The sequence below is a fragment of the Vicugna pacos genome, chromosome 11 (genome assembly GCF_048564905.1).
Source record: "Vicugna pacos chromosome 11, VicPac4, whole genome shotgun sequence".
Classification (NCBI taxonomy): Eukaryota; Metazoa; Chordata; class Mammalia; order Artiodactyla; family Camelidae; genus Vicugna; species Vicugna pacos.
The window spans coordinates 22,692,046-22,710,779 of record NC_132997.1 but is presented as its reverse complement, the minus strand read 5'-3'; the positions used below and the strand labels follow the sequence as shown (position 1 = coordinate 22,710,779).

The 18,734-nt window shown below is 37.1% G+C and overlaps 1 long non-coding RNA gene across 1 annotated transcript in view; it reads right to left on the bottom strand.

Annotated features, from left to right (window-relative positions):
• LOC140699209 (uncharacterized) overlaps positions 1–18,734 on the bottom strand; it is a 45,792-nt gene that overhangs the window by 3,521 nt on the left and 23,537 nt on the right. The window contains exon 3 of the long non-coding RNA XR_012077220.1: positions 5,157–5,265. This is a non-coding gene — a long non-coding RNA (uncharacterized lncRNA). The remainder of the gene's footprint in view (positions 1–5,156; positions 5,266–18,734) is intronic.

The window sequence follows — 18,734 nt, the reverse complement described above, 5'->3', positions numbered from 1 at the left end:
GCCAGATTCATTTTATCAGCGTTCTTCACCTGCAACATTAGCTTTGCATGTATGTGCAGAACACCGCATGATACCAAGAGTAAGATATTAAGGTACATCAGAAACACACTGTTATTACTTGGCTTTAATAAATAATAATTCATCTGTAGTGTTCCAGAAACTACATGTGTTTTGTTTATGATAATATTAACAAAGATAAATATTAAAAACTTTACAGCCTGAAACTTTGTATCTCTCCAAAGAGATAACTTCAGGCCCAAATGGCTTCATTGGTAAAATCTTCCAAATATTAAAATAATAAAATCTTCTATAAATTCATGAACAGAATTGAAAAATATGAAACGATGTTCAACTCATCTTATGAAAATGAAAGTAATACAGTCTTCAATCTCAAACCTGGAAGATTACAACAAGGAAAATTACAGGATAACCTCTCTATGGATACATACAGAAAAATCAAATTCAGTCATTATAAAAACAATACATTTTGATCAAAGATGATGTATTTGAGGAATATCAGATTGGTTTAACAACTGAAAATCAACTAAGACCATGCACCATACTCACAGAATAAATAAGGAAAGTTATGTGATTATCTCACTACATGCAATAAAAGCATTTGGCCAAATTCAATATTTATTGATAATTTTAAAGCAAGTCTTAGAAACATGGAATGGAAGAGAACTTCCTCAAGAAATAAAGAGAATTTACAGAAATCCTTCATTTAACATCAAAATTAATGGTAACGTACTGAGTGGTTTCTCCCTGAGGTCAGAAACAAATCCAAGATGTTCACTCTCACTACTTTTATACACTTTACCGGTATTCTGAGCCAGTACAAAACACAAGGAAAAGAAAAACAGCATAAAGATTATGAAGGAAGAAGTAAACTTGTCTTTATTCACAGATGACAAAACGGTTTACACAGAAAATTTTCATAAATCTACAACACAATTACCAGAATAAGTGAATCAGGAAGGTTGCGGGATACAAGGGAAATGTGCAAACCTCAACTGTTTTCCTATATATTAGCATTACACATTTAGAGAATATATAGTACAGACAGCACAAAGTAAAAAGTGAAAACAGTATAAAATATTCAGGAACGTCTTAATGAAAAATTGGCAAAACTGCTAAACTGAAAACCACAGAACCAGGAGAAATTAGAGACCTAAGTAAAGGTACCAGGGTCATGGAATGGAATATGCAGCACTGTTGAGATGTCAGTTCTCCCCAAAATAAGCAATACAGTCTCAAAAAAAAAAAAATCCTAACAGGGTGTGCCTGTGTGTGCATGCGTGTGTGTGCGTGCATGTGTGTATTTGTGGAAACAAGCTGATTCTAAAATATAATGAAAATGCAGAAGACCCATAGCAGCACAGAATTGTCCAGAATGTCTAAAAACATTGATATCATTATAATATATTCTGTAGATGAAAGATAATCCTGGCAGCAGTCTGTATTCATGCTGTAGAACAGTCAAGCAGTCTTGAGGAAAACAGCAAATCTACAAGGCTAATAACGCTTCCAGATAGCAAGACTTATTACTAAGTTATAATACTATAATAGTATAAGTGTAGTGTTGTCCTAAACATGGATAGATCAGCCAGTGGAACAGAACAGAAAGCCCAGGAACATAATCATACACATATGATTGCCTGATATTTGACAAAGACAAAACTGCAATTCAGTAGAAGAAATTATAGTCTGTTTAATTTTCTGTTCATCAGAAGATATTAAGAAAATGACAAGACATTTCAAAAAATGTATTTTTCAATACATACTATTGACAAAAGATTCATTCTTGGAATGTATTTTTAAATACTATAAATCAATAGACTAAGACTAATATTCCAATAATATAATAAAAGTAAATGACCTGAATATTCACTTCACTAAAGGAGATATCCAAATAGGCAACAAACAGATGGAAAGATGTTCAAAATCATTAATCATCACAGAAATGGAAATTAAAATTTCACGAGGTAACACACCACAATGACTAGAATGGCTAAAATTAATTAGACTGACAATACTAAGCGCTAACAGGATGTGATGCGACTGGAAATCTCACACAAGGATGGTGGCAGTATAATTGAATTCAAACATTTTGGAAAACTGTCTAAATTAAATATTACTAAAGCTAAATATGTGACTACTCTATACTCAGCAAGTTGATTTCTGGTTATACATCTAACAAAAATAACATCCTGCAAAATACACATGAAGAATATTTATGGAAAAGGAAATCAAAGTGGCAGTAGAGGAAAATGCTGAATTCATCTCCTTCCATGAACACATCAAAAATACGTCTATCTCTGGAGCAATTCTCACTGAAAACAATCTGGAGACCCGCAGAAAGACCTTTACACAACTAAGGCTGTAAAAAGAACCCACAGGGAGCTGGGAAGGAAGGGATCAGGTCGAGACCTGCACCCCTAGGAGGGATATTACACAGGCTTAGAGATCCTCCCCAGGGAGTGAGTTCAAACCACATGCCGGGCACCCCCAGCCCTGGGGCCCAACACCAGGAAGACAAGGCCCCTTGGCTGGTATGAACATCAGTGGGACTGGAGAGGGCTCTGTGAGAAACTCGGCACTCCACTTATGAAGAGCATGTCACACATGCTTGCCTGCTCAAAAAAGAAGGTGGAGGAAGCCGACTGAGACTGCCAGGACTCTGGCTGGTTTCTCTGGACTTCTGCCCAGACTACACAAAGTACCCGCTCCTGCCCCTTTTGCTCCATGGCACAGCTCCTCACTAGGGTGAAGGCTGCTGCTGAGGAGAGAGCACAAATGGGGGACAGAGCTGGACTAGATCTGACACTGCATTGAATGGAATGGGGGGCATTACTGGTGCTGTCATATACGGCAGACTGGGAGTGTCCTGGAACACTGACATGTGCCAGGACTAGTACAGTGGGCGCACAGTCCAGCCTCTCCTGCTCCTGTGCTGCTTCCTTCTGAGGAATGGAACCAGCTCTGACCCAACGCTCAGGGCTTCTGCGCTAGCAACTTAAGGCTATGGTAACTACAAATCAAAAACGTAGAATGGTTTTTTTTTTTGTAATAAAAAATTCTCCAAACAAATGTCCAAGACTGGATGGCTTCACAGGGAAATTCTACCAAACACATAATGACCAACTAATACCTCCCTTCTCACACTATCCTGAAAACTGAAGAAAACAGAACACGCCCAAATTCATTCCACAAGGTGAAAAGTACCCTGATACCAAAATCAGGCAAAGACACTATGAAAATAAAATTATACGCCAATACTTCTGATGAATATAGATGGAAAAATACTCAACAAAATATTAGCAAAGTGAATACAAAAGTATATAAAAAGAATCATAAACCACGATAAAGTAGGTAAATTTATTTGAGAGATGCAAGGATGGATCATTACCTGCAAATCAATTCATGTGACACACCACATTAATGAAAGGAAGGGAAAAATCACATGATCATCTCAATAGGTGCAGATGAAAGCATTTGATCAAATTCAATATTCATTCATGATAGAAACTCTCATTAAAGTGTGTATAGAGCGAGCATAGCTCAACATAATAAAGGCCATTTATGACAAACCCACAGCCAACATCATACTCGATGGTGAAAAGCTGAAAGCCTTCCCATTAAATCCAGGAGCAAGACAGGGATGCCCACTATCTCCACTTGTCAACACAGTATTGGAAGCCCTAATCACAGCAATCATAGACACACGCACACAGAGTAAGTGGTGTCCAAATTGGAGGGCTAGTGGTTTAACTGTCCCTGTTTGCAGATAATACACCTGAGCATATATCCAAAGAAAACAAAAACACTAATTTGAAAAATACATGCACCCCAATGTTCACAGCAGCATTATTTACAATGGCCAAGACATGGAAACAACATAAGTGCCCACTGACAGATGACCAGATAAAGACATGGGGGGGTACGTACGTACACACACACACACACACACACACACACACACACACACACACAATGGAACATTACTCGGTCATAAAAAATAATGAACTCTGTCTTTTGCAGCAGTGTGGATGGACCTAGAGAATATTATGCTCTAGTGAAATGAATCAGAGAAAGACAAATACTATATATCAATTATATGTGGAAACTAAAAAATTTTACAAATGAATGTATATGCAAAACAGAAACAGACTCACAGATACAGAAAACAAACATGGTTACTAAAGGGAGATGGAAGTGGAGAGGGACAAATTCGGGGTCTGGTTTTTGAAACAGAAACTACAATGTATAAAATAGATGAGCAACAAGGATATATTGTATAGCACAGGGAATTATAGGCATTATCTTGTAGTAACTTTAAATGGAGCACCTGAAACAAATATAATATTGTAAATCAGCTATACTTCAAATACAACAATTTATAACACCCTTTTTCAAATGCCCCGAATTTCAAAATAAATCTATCTAAAACAAGTATGTTTCAAATATGTACCCTAAATGTGTTTCAATAATAAAATGGACAGATAAATTCTGGAATAGTCACAATGGAACACTACACAGCAATACAAAGCAATAAAGTACTAATATATATAATACACATGTATCTCACAAACACAGTGCTGATCCAAAAAGCTAGATTCTACATGTATTTTTGTGTATTTGTAGTATATATACACATGTATAGTGTGTACGTATGTATATACACAGTGCAAGTACACATACAGTGCATACTGTATGACTAGTTATCTGAAGTTAAAAACAGGCAAATCTGATCTATGATAATAGAAGGAAGAGATGTTACTTACTGGTAAGAGGACACCAGGGAGCCTCCTGGGGTGCTAAGAAATGTTCCATATGTTAACCTTCATAATGAAAATATGGGTCTGTACATATATAAAATTGTATGTTCTTGAAAACTTAAACACTGTATTTAACTCTATATAATTTATATCTTTAAAAAAAAAAAGGAAACCATTTGGGTATGAGAGTGACAAAAGGAGATACTGGGTGATTTTGTGACACTGGGTATTTGGGTTATGTCAGCAAGCTACTTCCAAAGTTCAAGAGCCACTAAAAAGTGACTCCTGAAGATCATTTCAATGGCCTTAATCTCTGAACTAACTCTGTGATCTAATTTCCTCCTAAACTCCATCTGGCTCAGACTCACACTAACTCACCTGGGACACTCCAGCTTCATGATTATTCCTCTAATATCCAAGGCTCCTCTCCTTGTTCCAGCTTGAGGGTCACTTCTGGTTTAGGGATGCAATACGCTGTAAATGAGCACTGCATGATGAGACAAATTGGATGAGTTGTGGGGCCTTTGAAGGAGGAGGACAGTATACCTCAAAGAGTGTCCATTTTTAAAAAAGCTCATTTAATCCTGTTATGGGACAGAGAACAACACATTCTTCCTGGTACAGAAAAGGGATAAATTATCCTTTACCTCTGAATCCCCATCCTAAATATTATTATGTTCTACAAAAATTCCACGTAAATAAGAAAGGACATGTAAATTGGGGGACTACATGGGAAGCAAGTGCTACCCACCCACTGGGAGGAGGTGGCTGTAGTTCTCCAGCATCACGTCCCTGCACAGGATCCTCTAAGCAGGGTCCAGGTGCTACCATTCTGCCTGGTGAAGCCCACAGGTACATCCCTGAATGACAAGGATCCCTAGAAAAATATATTTCTACTCAACCTGAAATGGCCCAAATCAGGTGATGTGGGAAAAAAATAAGTGTTTAAATACAAATTTTTACCATTTTTACTATTGAAAATTGACCAGAAATGTTACAAAGGACCTCTACTACATAGCTTGTTTTGTGCTATACTTTGTGAGTGAAAAAGAAATCAGCAGAAATAACACTGGTGAATTAATTTACTACTAAATGGAAAAATATCTGCATGCACTCATGCGCCCAGATCTGCTCTAGATTTTGAGAATTCCAAGTTGAATAGTAAACTCTTCCTGGTCTGGAAGGACTTACTCTTATAATGAAACATATAAAGACATACCTAACATAGGACTTAAAGGACCCATACTACAAACACATACAATGCAGACAGAGATCATAAAGGGGTTCTGTGCAAGTTCGTGTGAGTGTTAGCACCTTGGATTTGACTGAGCAGATAAAACTTTCAGTGATTAAATATAAATAGCAGTTTCTCTATAAATATATGGCAGAACATCAATGAAAGTTAAAAAGACTTGAAAAACTGTGGCTAGACAATGGACTGCACAACAGGACAGGAGAGCAGGTCTGAACCTGTGATACAACAAAGGCTGTAGAGGCAGGGAGAAGAGATTCTGGGGAGGAAACAAGCTAATCTATTTGACTTAAATCCTGTTAGTGATCTCCAAATATTTAATCACTCACCTACATCCCCAAAATTCTTGAGCAATCATCAGTTTTATTTATATTTATCTATAAATTAAATACAATGCTGTCAATGCTGTCAATTCACATTTGAAGAGAGCTTAATTCTGTTATTTTTCAGATAAAAATGTAAATGAACAAGCTAATATTTTCTTCTCATGCCCTAAAGGACTGGCAACATATGATGTGTGCAGAAGCATCTTACACACTCCCTTGGGGCCTTGCCTCCCTCCCTTCCCCCACCTCCACTCACCGCAGGTCCCTGCTGTGAACAGCAGGAAGCCAATCATGCTATGGGAATACACATCTCTGTCCTAGTTACACAAACTAATTGTCAGTGAGGAAGCAATGATCCCAGAGTAGGGTGGAGCTGGATTGACTAAATTAAGGGGGGCAGCACTGAAGATGCTAAACAGGGAAATTGCTGAGCAAAGGGAGAGAGGAAGAGTTTACTCCCAGAGGGTCTGCATGATCTGCCCTGGAGGTTCTGGAAACTTTTGTCAAGTCTGGAGAAACAGAAGGAAGAGCAGTGACAATGAAACAGATACTAGACTTACATACAGGGCTCCAAATGTCTTCAGAACATAGAAGTGGAAATATTCACTTAAAGGTGAGACAGAGGATTCTGGAGTTCAGGAGAGGGGTCTACTATGAAAATAAGGATGTGGGTGAAAATGGCAATGAGACACACTGAGGAAAGAGAAACCAGCACAGAACTTGAGGGAACAGCAATACTTGAGTGGCTGGTAGAAAAAAAGAAAACTAGGCTATGAAGGCTGAGAAGAAATTTTCTGAAATGTGAGAGCATAACCAGATGACAGAGAATAGTGGAAACAGTGAGCACAATTTCACAAATATCTGACATTTCCAATTAAAGATACTGGAGTTAAAACACACATCTGCCTCTGAAGCCTAAAATAATAGAAGCGGAAGAAACAATAAAACAAAAATAAAACAAACAAATGTACAAATAAGAGAATACTGAAAAAGATAATTTCATGTAACTTCTGGATAATATCAGCAAATCGCATCAGATGAACGAAACTGGAGGCACGGTGCCTACAATTCATAGAAACACAGGTAGGCAGAAGCGGTGGCTTCCAAACACAGCCAGAGACACCAAGCTCTAAGCCTTCCAACCAGGCGAGGGTCAGCACAGGTAGTCGGATGGCTGACTCAATGACAAAATACTTGACTGCCAGGGCACATTGGCGGCCCCCTACTCTGTGGAGATCCAGCAGTCAGTGAAGACTAAGGCTGATGAGCAACCATTCTCTAAAGCTGGGACACATTAAAAAATAATAAATCTATATACAATCAGCCCTTCTTATGTCCAGGTTCCACATCCACAGATTCAACCAACTATGGATTGAAAATATTGAGGAAAAATTTCCAAAAGCAAAACCAAATTTGCCACATGCCAGCAATTACTTACATAAAATTTACACTGTGTTTACAACTATTACATAGTATTTATATTGGGTGGGGCATCAGAGTAATCTAGAGACTATAAATTATATGGGAGGATCTACCATAATGAAGGCATGAGTATACAAATGGGGGAAATACAGCTTCTTCAATAAATGGTGCTGGCAGAGCCGGATAGTTACTTGCAAAAGAATCAAACCAGTCTACTTTCTCATACCACATAGGAAAATAAACTCAAATGGATCAAAGACCTAAACGAAAGACCTGAAACCATTAAACTTCTCCCAAAAAACACAGGCAGTGCACTGTCTGACATGAGTCTTAGCAATATGTTTTGCATATGTCTGCTTGGGCTAGGGAAACAAAAGCAAAAATTAACAATTGGGACTACATCAAATTAAAAAGCTTTTGCACATTGAAGGAAATCAGCAACAAAATGAAAAGGCTGCCTACTGAATGGGAGAAGATATTTGCAAAAGATAAATCGAACAAGGGGTTAATATCTAAAATATACAAAAAAACTCACACAACTTGACAAGAATAAAAACAACAATTAAAAATGGGCAAGGGACTGAACAGACATTGTTGCAAAGACATACAGATGGCCAACAGGCACATGAAAAGATGCTCAACATCATTAATCATCAGGGAAATAAAAATCAAAACCACAATGATATCACCTCACACTTGTCAGATGACTATCATTAAAAAGACAACAAATAACAAGTGTTGGCAAAGATGTGGAGACAAGGGAACCTTCATGCACTACTGGTGGGAATGTAAATTAGTGCAGCCAATGAATATGGAAAACAGTATGAATACTCAAAATACTAAAAGTAAAACTACCATACAACCCAACAATTCTACTTTTGGCTGTTTATCTGAAGAAAATGAGAATACTAATTTGAAAAGAAATTTGTACCCCTGTGTTCAATGCAACATTATTCACAATAGCTAAGATATGGAAGCAACTTAAGTGTCCATCAACAGATGACTGGATAAAGAAGATATGCTATATATATATATATATGCATAAATACACACACACACAAAATGGAATATTCCTCAACCATAGAAAAGAATGAAATCGTGCCATTTGTGGCAACACTGGATGAACCTAGAAAGTATTATGCTAAGTGAAATAAATCAAAAACATATACTATATGATTGCACTTATATGTGGAATCTGAAAATTAAAACAAATGAACAAACATAACCAAACAGAAACAAAGTCACACGGAGAACAAACAGGTGGGTGCCAGTGGGGAGGGAGGTGGGGTAAGGAGAGAAAAAGCTGAGGGACTTTTCTTTCCCTTTTTCAGTTTTATTAGGTAGAATTATTACAGTCTGACTGCACATACACATTATATTGCATGTGAAATAGGTGAGGGATATTAAAGAGGCAAAAACTTTTATTATACAAGATAAATGAGTCACAGGTACAAAATATACAGTGTAGGGAATATAGTCAGTGATTATATAATATCTTTGTACAGTAACATTATAACTCGACTTAACATGGTGATCATTTTGAAATGTATACAGAATCACCATGTTGTGTACCAGGAACTAACTTAGTTCTACGGGTAGATTATATTCCCAAAACTAGCAAACAAACTCATAGAAAAAGACATCAGATTTGTGGCTACCAGAGGTGGGGTAGGGAGGCAGGAGGAGAGGGAAACAGATGAAGGTAAACAAAAGGTACAAACTTTCAGTTATAAGGTAAGTACTAGGGATGAAATATACAACAGGATAGAGATAATTAACATTGCTGTATGTTATAAATGATAATTGTTAAGTGTAAAATCCTTAGAGTTCTCAGCACAAGAGAGACTTTTTTTTCTATTTCTTTAATGTTGTATGTATATGAGATGATGAATATTAATTAAGTATATTGTGGCAGTCATTTCATGATGTAAGTCAAATCATTATGTTGTACATCTTAAATGTATACAGTGCCATATGTCAATTTTACCTCAATAAAAGTGAGAAAAATTAAAAAATAAAATACACAGGAAGATGTGAGTAGGTTTTATGCAAATACTACATCATTTTATGTAAGAAAATTGAGTGTATGCAGATTTGGTATCCATGGGCAGACCCGGAGCCAACCTCCTGCAGATACCAAAAGATGACTCTATATGGACAACACAGACAGTTCTTCCCAAAGTGAAGCTAACTAAGAATGCAGCTACTCACACTTCAATCCTCCATAACAGCATGTAGCTTCTTTTAAAGCAACTACTTAATGAAACAGATCTTAGTGCTCTAATTTCAGGATATACCACTCTCCATTTCAAGAACTGAAGGGGGACCTCCTGCTTGCTTGCCTGCCTCCTTTCTGCCTGGGCTGAAGGAGAGTCCTCCCATGTCCATCCCCTACCCACTCACCTACAGAACCTTCTGGTGAGAGTCTGTGTTAAGATACATCCATATCTGCATCCTTACCTACCGAGTCACCTGTGCTAATCAAACTAATTTTCAGAGAAAAACAGGAGAGAAAAATGATGACGTATCAAACAAGAAGGGAAAACCAAAGCATTAAAAGTAAGCCACCAGAATGAACAGAATGACTAAAGAGAAAGGGGGGGAAGTACAAAAATAAGGGAAAATTTTGAAATATTCTAAATAGAATCCTCAAATATGTTCAGGGGAATATTGCTTCTACATAAAGTGAGAACAGTTGGCTATAAGAATCCATCAGAGAGGAGTCAAGATGGCACAGTATTGGGACCACGAGCTAGCCTCTCCTCGTGACTACAACAAAACCACAACTGACTGGTAAACAACCATTGAAAACAAAAAGTTTGGAACCTAGCAAAACAGATCATCTTCAACTGGAAACATAAAGAGGGAACCGCAGAGGGACAGCAGGAGGGGTTTTCTTGTGGTATAATCGGGGCCCCATACTCACCGAGTGGGCAACCCACATGCTGAAGAATAATTAAGTAGCAGAGGCCAACCCGCAGGAGTGAGCAGACTGAGCAGCACATTGCACTCCACAGCCCAGGGTTCTGGCACTGGGAGAAGACGCCAGGACATCTGGTTTTGAAGGCCAGCAAGACTTAACTGCAGGATCCCCATGGGAGTGGGGGGAAACAGAGACTTCATTCTCTTGGGAAACACACACAGAATCTCATGTGTGCCAGGTCCAAGGGCAGAAGCAGTCATTTCATAGGAATCTGGGCCAGACCTGCCTGCTGGTTTTGGAAGTTCTCCTGGGGAGTTAGGGGACGGCTGTGGCTCACCCAGTGGACATAAAAGCTGGTGGTGGACATTCTGGGAGTGTTCATCTACATGAGCTTTCCTGGAGGCTGTCATCTTGATAGGGCCATCAGCACAAAGACATAGACCCACCCATCAGCAGTCTTCCTGAGCTGTAAACACCTCTAGACATGTGCCTAAACAGGGTTCTAACCATCAGAGGTCCAGGACCAACCTTCACCCAGCAGTGGCCAGGCACTGACTTCTCCTGCCAAGAAACCTGCATAAGCCTCTAGTTCAGCCTCATCCAACAGGGAGCAGGCACCAAAAATAAGAATGCAGCAATGCCAAAGACTGTGGAAGGAGTCCACAAACACAGACCAGACTCTGCCATGGGACCAGCTGGACTCTGGGCCTTGGGTGACAAGAGAGGAGTGTACTGCTGGGACACACAGGATGACTCCCACAGAGGGCCACTTCTCCAAGGCTGAGAAACATAACTAATCTACCTAAAGATACAAATAGAAAGATGGAAAGTATGAGGTGGCAAAGAAATATCTTCTACGTCAAGACAGAAGATAAATTTCCAGAAGAAGAACTAAGTGATGAGTAGATAGGTAAACTATCCAAGGAGTTTAGACTAATGATGGTGAAGATGTTCAGAGACTCAGAAGAAGTACAGATGCACTGGGGGAGGTTTCAGCAAAGAGTCAGAAAATATAAAGAATACCCAAACAGAGCTGAAGAATAAAATTACTGAAATGAGTAACACACTAGAAGGAAACAAGAATAGACTAAATGAGGCAGAAGAACGGATCCGTGAGCTAGAAGACAGATTAGTGGAAATCACTACTGCAGAACAGAAAAAAGGAAAAAGAATGAAAAGAATGAAGATAGTTTAAGACAACTCTGGGACTACATGAAGTGCATTAATGTTCACATTATAGGGGTCCCAGAAAGAGAAGAGAGAGGAAGAACCTCAGAAAGTTTTTGGAGAGATAATCACCAAAAACTTTCCTAACTTGGGAAATTTAAGTCACCCAAGTCCAGGAAGCACAGGGAGTTCCACAAAGAATCAGCTCAAAGGGGAGCACACCAAGGCACACAGTCATCAAACTGATAAAAGTTAAGGATAAGGAGAACATATTAAAATCAGGAACAAAAAAGCAATAAATAACATACAAGGGAACTCCTATAAGGTTATCAGCTGATTTTTCAGCAGAAACTCTACAGGCCAGAAGGGAGCAGCACGATGTATTTCAAGTGATGCAAGGGGGAAACTTACAACCAAGAATACTCTATTCAGCAAGGCTCTCATTCAGATTTGATTGAGAAATCAAAAGCTTCACAGATAAACAAAAGCTAAAAGAAATCAGCACCACAAAACCAGCTTTACAGCAAATGTTAAATTTCTCTAGTCATCAACCACAAGAAAACAGAATAAGAAGAGAATGGCAATAAGAACATACGATGTAAATAGATTCAATGCTGAAACCAAAGATATAGACTGGCTGAATGGATAGAAAAATGAGACCCATATCTTTTGTGGTTCCTTATAAATTTTGCAATTGTTTGTTCTAGTTATGTGCGGAGTGTTGCTGAGTATTCTGAGAGCGGTTGCACTGGATCTGTGGGTTGCTTTGGGTAGTGTGGCCAATTTTGATAGTGTTGATTCTTCCAATCCAAGAGCACAAGAAATCTTTCCATTTCCTTGTATCATTTTGAGTTTTGGAGTATAGGTAAACCCTGTGGTTAAGTTTATATCTAGGTATTTTGACGTAATGGAAATGTTTATGCCAGGTAAAAAACTCTGGTTCTTGAAGTGAAAAAAACAAAAAAAGAGTGAATTAAGGGCCACAAACAGCAAAAATATCATTGATTCTTATGGGGGAGCTGTATTCCATTACATATATATATGCTGCATCTTCATTAGCTATTCAACTATTGATGTGCACTTAGGATGCTTTCTTATCTTGGCAATCATAAATAATGTTGCTGTTAATAGCAGGGTGTATGTATCTTTTTGCATTAATTCTTATTTTGTGTTTGGCTTTATTCCTTTGATAACTATGTAAGCCAAAACTCTAAACATTTTTAGAAACAATGAACAATACATATATGTAAATTAAAACACATATGTGCAGTAAAAAAAAAAAGAAAGAAAGAAATGAGCTATCAAGCCGTGAAAGACATGGAAGAAAATTAAAAGACATATTACTGAATGAAAGAAGTCAGTCTGAAAAGGCTATAAACTGTACGATTCCAAACAAATGACATTCTGGAAAAGGCACAGATACAGGAACAAAAAAAAAAAGATTGTGGTTTCCAGGGGTTTGGAGAGATGGAGGGAGAGAGGAATGAACAGATGGACCACAGGGGAATTCTAGGGGAATAAAATTATTCTGTATGATACTATAGTGGTGGCTTCATGTCATGATGCATTTGTCAAATCCTATAGAATGTGCAGCATGTAGAGTGAACCCTTCTGTAAACTATGGACTTTGGTTGATAGTAGTGTGTCCATGTTGGTTCATCAATTGCACCAAATATGCTACATGATGAGGGAGGTTGAGGGAAGGGGAGTATATATGTGTGGGTGGGGAGGGCTATGTGCGAACCTCTGTATATTCTGCTCAATTCTGCTGTGAACCTGAAACTGCTCTGGAAAATAAAGTCTATCATTAGTTTAAAAAAATACATGACCCATATATACAGTTTCTATAAGAGACCCACTTCAGAGCTAGAGACTCACGCAGGCTGAAAGTAAGGGGATGGAAAAGAATATTCTATGCAAATGGAAACCAAAAGAAAGCTGGAGTAGCAATACTTGGACAAAATAGATGTTAAAATAAAGACTGCTACAAGAATCCATGAGAGAGAATGAGAGTACTTGAAAATGAAATCATCACATTTTCTTAATTGGGGAAACATAAGATAAATGCTGTCAAAAGGCTACTAGAAAACAAATTGGATAATGAATACAAAATAATATAAACCTCTCATAAAAATGAAAATCAAAGAACTATTGAAGAGTTTATAAAATATGGATGAATCCAAGAGATAAAAACTACTCTAAAAGAAATTCCAGGACAGACCGCGTAGAATAGAGGAAACAAAAGAAGAAATAACAGAACATCTGCCTGAAGAGATACATGAATCTTCAGATTTAAAGAACACGTTTTAACACTTGTAAATACAAAGACATTTATGGGAAAAAAGTAAAAATGTATAGCTCAATCTGATGACATTTCTGAAATACAATCCTAAAAATCTTTAAAGCCTATGAAAGTAAATAAGCAATGACTGGCCACAAAGGAATGAGACTCAAACTGACACCTGATTCATCCTCAGTAAAAATCAGTAATAGAAGGAAATGGAAAGAGAGAGGCTTACAATTTTCTGATGACTATAGCTATTTACAAGCAGCCAAACAGGCATTCATACAACAAAGAAAAAGAAGTGGATCATAAAACTAAAAACCATAAATCCCTGAACACACTGTATAAAATATTCCAGAATTCAATCTGTTGAAACAGCAGAATCCAAGACAGAGAAACATATGACATAATAAATCACTGAGAATATAAGACATCAGCATTAACTAGTTTCTGGTAAAGCCAGAGAAGACACTTATTGGGGTCATAAATGGAAAGGAAGTGGTTCTGTGGTTTACTGTACAAGTAGCATAAGACTGTTAACTTCCCGAGGAAGTACATGTACCTTAAGCATCCCTCCATAATGATCATGGACATTGTCACGTGCTCAGGACTCAGAGACTGTGACCCCCTGATATATGAGTAGTGGCATTCTTTCACCAATCAGTTGAAAATCTAAAGCTATGAAGACAAGTTCTCAAGTAGGCAAATGAGATGAAAAAATTGACAAAAAAGAAAAAATGACAAGTCTACTGTCATTTCTTGCAGTGAACTCAAACTCAGGTAAAATATCTCACCCACTTACAATGTTCCCTTGAATAAATCATTCCGAGTATATTCTATATATAAAACTTTATTCACTAGTATTCATCAACTCTATAATGATGTAAAAGTGAAAGCTAACTCCAAAACTGTAGGAATTATATGAGCTAATAAAGGGTAGCACCATGAAGGGCCTCACATATGACTATTTTTAAATCACAGCTTTTCTACAGCTCAAGAACTCCTATTTTCACAAATTACCTTTAACACTGGGACAACAAAATAACCTGCATACTTTTAGGCAAGTCTTAATTATTAGTGCTTCATTATTAATGGAAAAAAACAGAGAAATTAAGTAACTAGGCTGAGGTTACAAACAACTGGTAAAGTGCAGCCAGTTAGCATTCAAATTCAGTTTTGCCTGGCATCAAAGGTTTGTTTGTGCCATACCTTTCTCTACTGATTCAAGAAAAGACAAATAGTAACTTGAAATACAATCTACCCTTACTTCTTTTCAAATGTGTGATATCATCCTCTTCTCAGTGGCTGTGGATTGTAACAGTCATCTGGGAGCCCATTTAGGGCACCTATCTAATGGCATCAGTGCCATCAAGTCAAAAGGAATCTTGGAACAAATACAGAATAGTGAAGAATTGAAAAAATATTAATATTCAGCATGTAAGCAAACTAGTAAAATGATTTCTATAAAACATGCAATATAGGGGAAAGGAGTAAACACTTGCAAAGGATCATACCTCGTTTATCCTTTTGCAATATACACAAATATCAAATTATGTTATATCCCTGAAACTAACATAATACTGTAAATCAAGTATACCAAAAAAAAACCCCAATAATTTTTAATTATAGGGGAAAAAAAGCAGGGGTTTCTGCACTGCTCAAAAATAAGAAAAACTCATACTTACCTGGGCAAAAGATTACAGTAGAGACAGAACAGATCACCTGAAGCCTGGGGAAAAAGTCGACAGAGTATCTATCTTCTTTGGGAAATTAAGATAATCAAAACCACTTTTGTACATCAGGGAATTTAGAAAGCCATACACATGCCCAGGACAGAATGAATGCCTAGAAAAGACCTCAGAGACCCTTAGCTTTCACCTCCAGCCTGTCTCTACAACACTGCAAGCAGGATGTGAAGGCTGGGGCAGTTGAACATGGACATGCTGAGTCCTGAAGAATAACCCCAGCACACAGCCAATTTCCAAAGAGTGTGAAAGATGGAGGTTTGGGAAGTTTTTTTTGTTTTTTTTGTTTTTTTTTAGTTTTTGTTTTATCCCTGCCTACAAGGAAAAGTCTGTCAAAACACTAACTGAACACAAGCTAAAAGAACACAGAATTCAATGACCACACATGACAAGAAATACAGACTTTGTGGGGGAAAAAGGCAGTTTGGAAAAGTCATATGGATAACTGAAGCCTTCGACAATCAAGAACAGCAAAACTTGGAGAAAAGCAAGAAAGCAATTTCTAGAATTATATTATACCACATACAATAACATTATAATATGCAAAATGTCCAGTTTCAACAACAACAACAACAAAATCACAAGTCATACAAAGAAATAGGAAAGTACGGCCAAATCAATGGAAAAACATGATTGACAGAAATGCCCCTGAAGAAGATCAAACACTGAACTTTCTAAACAAAGACTTAAAATAAAATCAACTGTATTAAATATACTCAAAAAGCAAAAAGAAACTATAAAACAAAGAAACAAATGCAACCAGGAAAACAATTTATAAATGAAAAATGAATATCAATAAACAGAAATTAAAACAAAGAACCCAATAGAAATTCTGTAACTGAAAATTACCATAACTGAAATGAAAAATTCACTACAGGAGTTTAATAAGACTTGAGACTGCATAAAATGATCATCTAACTTAAGATAGGAAAATTGAAATTATCAACTCTGAGGAGCAGAGCAAAAAGGAATGAAGAAAAGTAAACATGACAGAAATGACCTATGCGGCACCATCAAGCAGACCAACACAAACACTATGGAGTTGCAGGAGAATGACAGAGAGAGGAGAGAAAAGAATAACTGCAGAAATAATGGCCCCCAATTCCCCAAATTTCAAGGAAAACATGAATCTATACACCCAAGAAACTCAAAGAGTGTCAAGTAGGATAAACTTAAAATACATTCACCAAGACATATTACAATCAAACACACAAAGGAAAGAATCTTTAAAGCAGCAAGAGAAAAACAGATCATCAAATGCAAGGGATCCAAAGTAACATTAAAAGCAGATTTCTGAGCAGAAACCCAGGAGGCCAGAAAGCACTGGGTTGATATATTCAAAGTGCTGAAGGGAAAAAAAAAAATACCTGTCAACTGAACATTTTATATCGACGAAAAATGAGGATATTTCCAGATAAGCATAAGCCAAAGGAGTTCATTACCACCAGCCCTACCCTTCAAGAAATGCTAAAGGGAGAGCCCCAGGTTGAGATGAAAGGATATAAGACAGTTAACTGACACAAGCCATCAAATAAAGACTTCCAGTAAAGATAACTATATAAGTTATTGCACTTGGGTTTACAACTCCACTTTTTTTCCCCTACAAGATTCAAAAGACAAATACATAAGAAATAATTGTATGTTATTAGATACAAAATGGATAAAGGTGCAATTTGGGAAAGCAACAACATGGTGAGGGTAGACAGAGAAGTAGAGGAGCAGAATTTTTGCATGCTCTCGATGCCAAAATGCTATCAATTTAAACTAGATTGTTATAAATTTCAAATGTTAGAAATAATCACCATGGTAGCCACTAAGAAAATATTTAAATTACATACCCAAGAGAGAACGACAAGGAAATTAAGTCAGTACACTACAAACAAATCAAGTAAAAACAAAGGAAAGCAGTAACTGACAAAATTAGGGACATAGATGGTATAAGACAAAATATTGAACACAGTTGCATATGTCCTCCCTTATGAATAATTATTTTAAACAGAGATGGATTAAGTTCACCAATTAAAAGGCAGAGATTGGCAGACTAAAACAACAACAACAGCATGATCCAACTATATGCTGTCCACAAGAGAATCAGTCTAGATCCAAAGGCATAGTATGTTCAAAGCTAAAGGATGAAAAATGTTATCCATGCAAATAGTAACCTAAAGAGTGCTGGATCTCTATGTTAATATCAGAAAAAATATACTATTAAGTCACAAAGGACATTATATATTTTGAAAATGATCAACTCATGAAGAAAATCAATCAATCAAAAACATGTATGGACTTAAGAGGGAACCAAAATATATGTAGCAAATATTGACAGACTAGAAGGGAGAAGGAAGCGGTTCTACAATAGGTTGAGATTTCACTACACCACTTCAATCAATGAATAGAATGTCTAGATAAAAGATCAATAAGAAAACAGAGTACTTGAACAACAGTATAAAACAGACAGACATAAGAAAAGTATGTAGAATACCCCACCAACCATTAGCAGAATACATGTTCTTCCAATGGCAAAAGAAGCACTGTACAGGATAGACCACAGGTTTGACCACAAACAAGGATCAATACAGTTAAAAAGAACAAAATCATCATAAGCACTTCGCCCATAACAGAATAAAGCTAGAAATCTGTAACAAAGTGAAAACTGGAAATTTTACAAATATGTGGATATTGAACAATGCATTCTTAAACAATGAATGGGTCAAAGAAGAAATCACAAGGAAAATCAGAAAACACTTAGAAACAAAAGTAAAAGAAAACACAAAATAACTCAATTTATAGGATGCAGCCTAAAGACAAAGATATAGGGAGATTTATAGTAGTACATG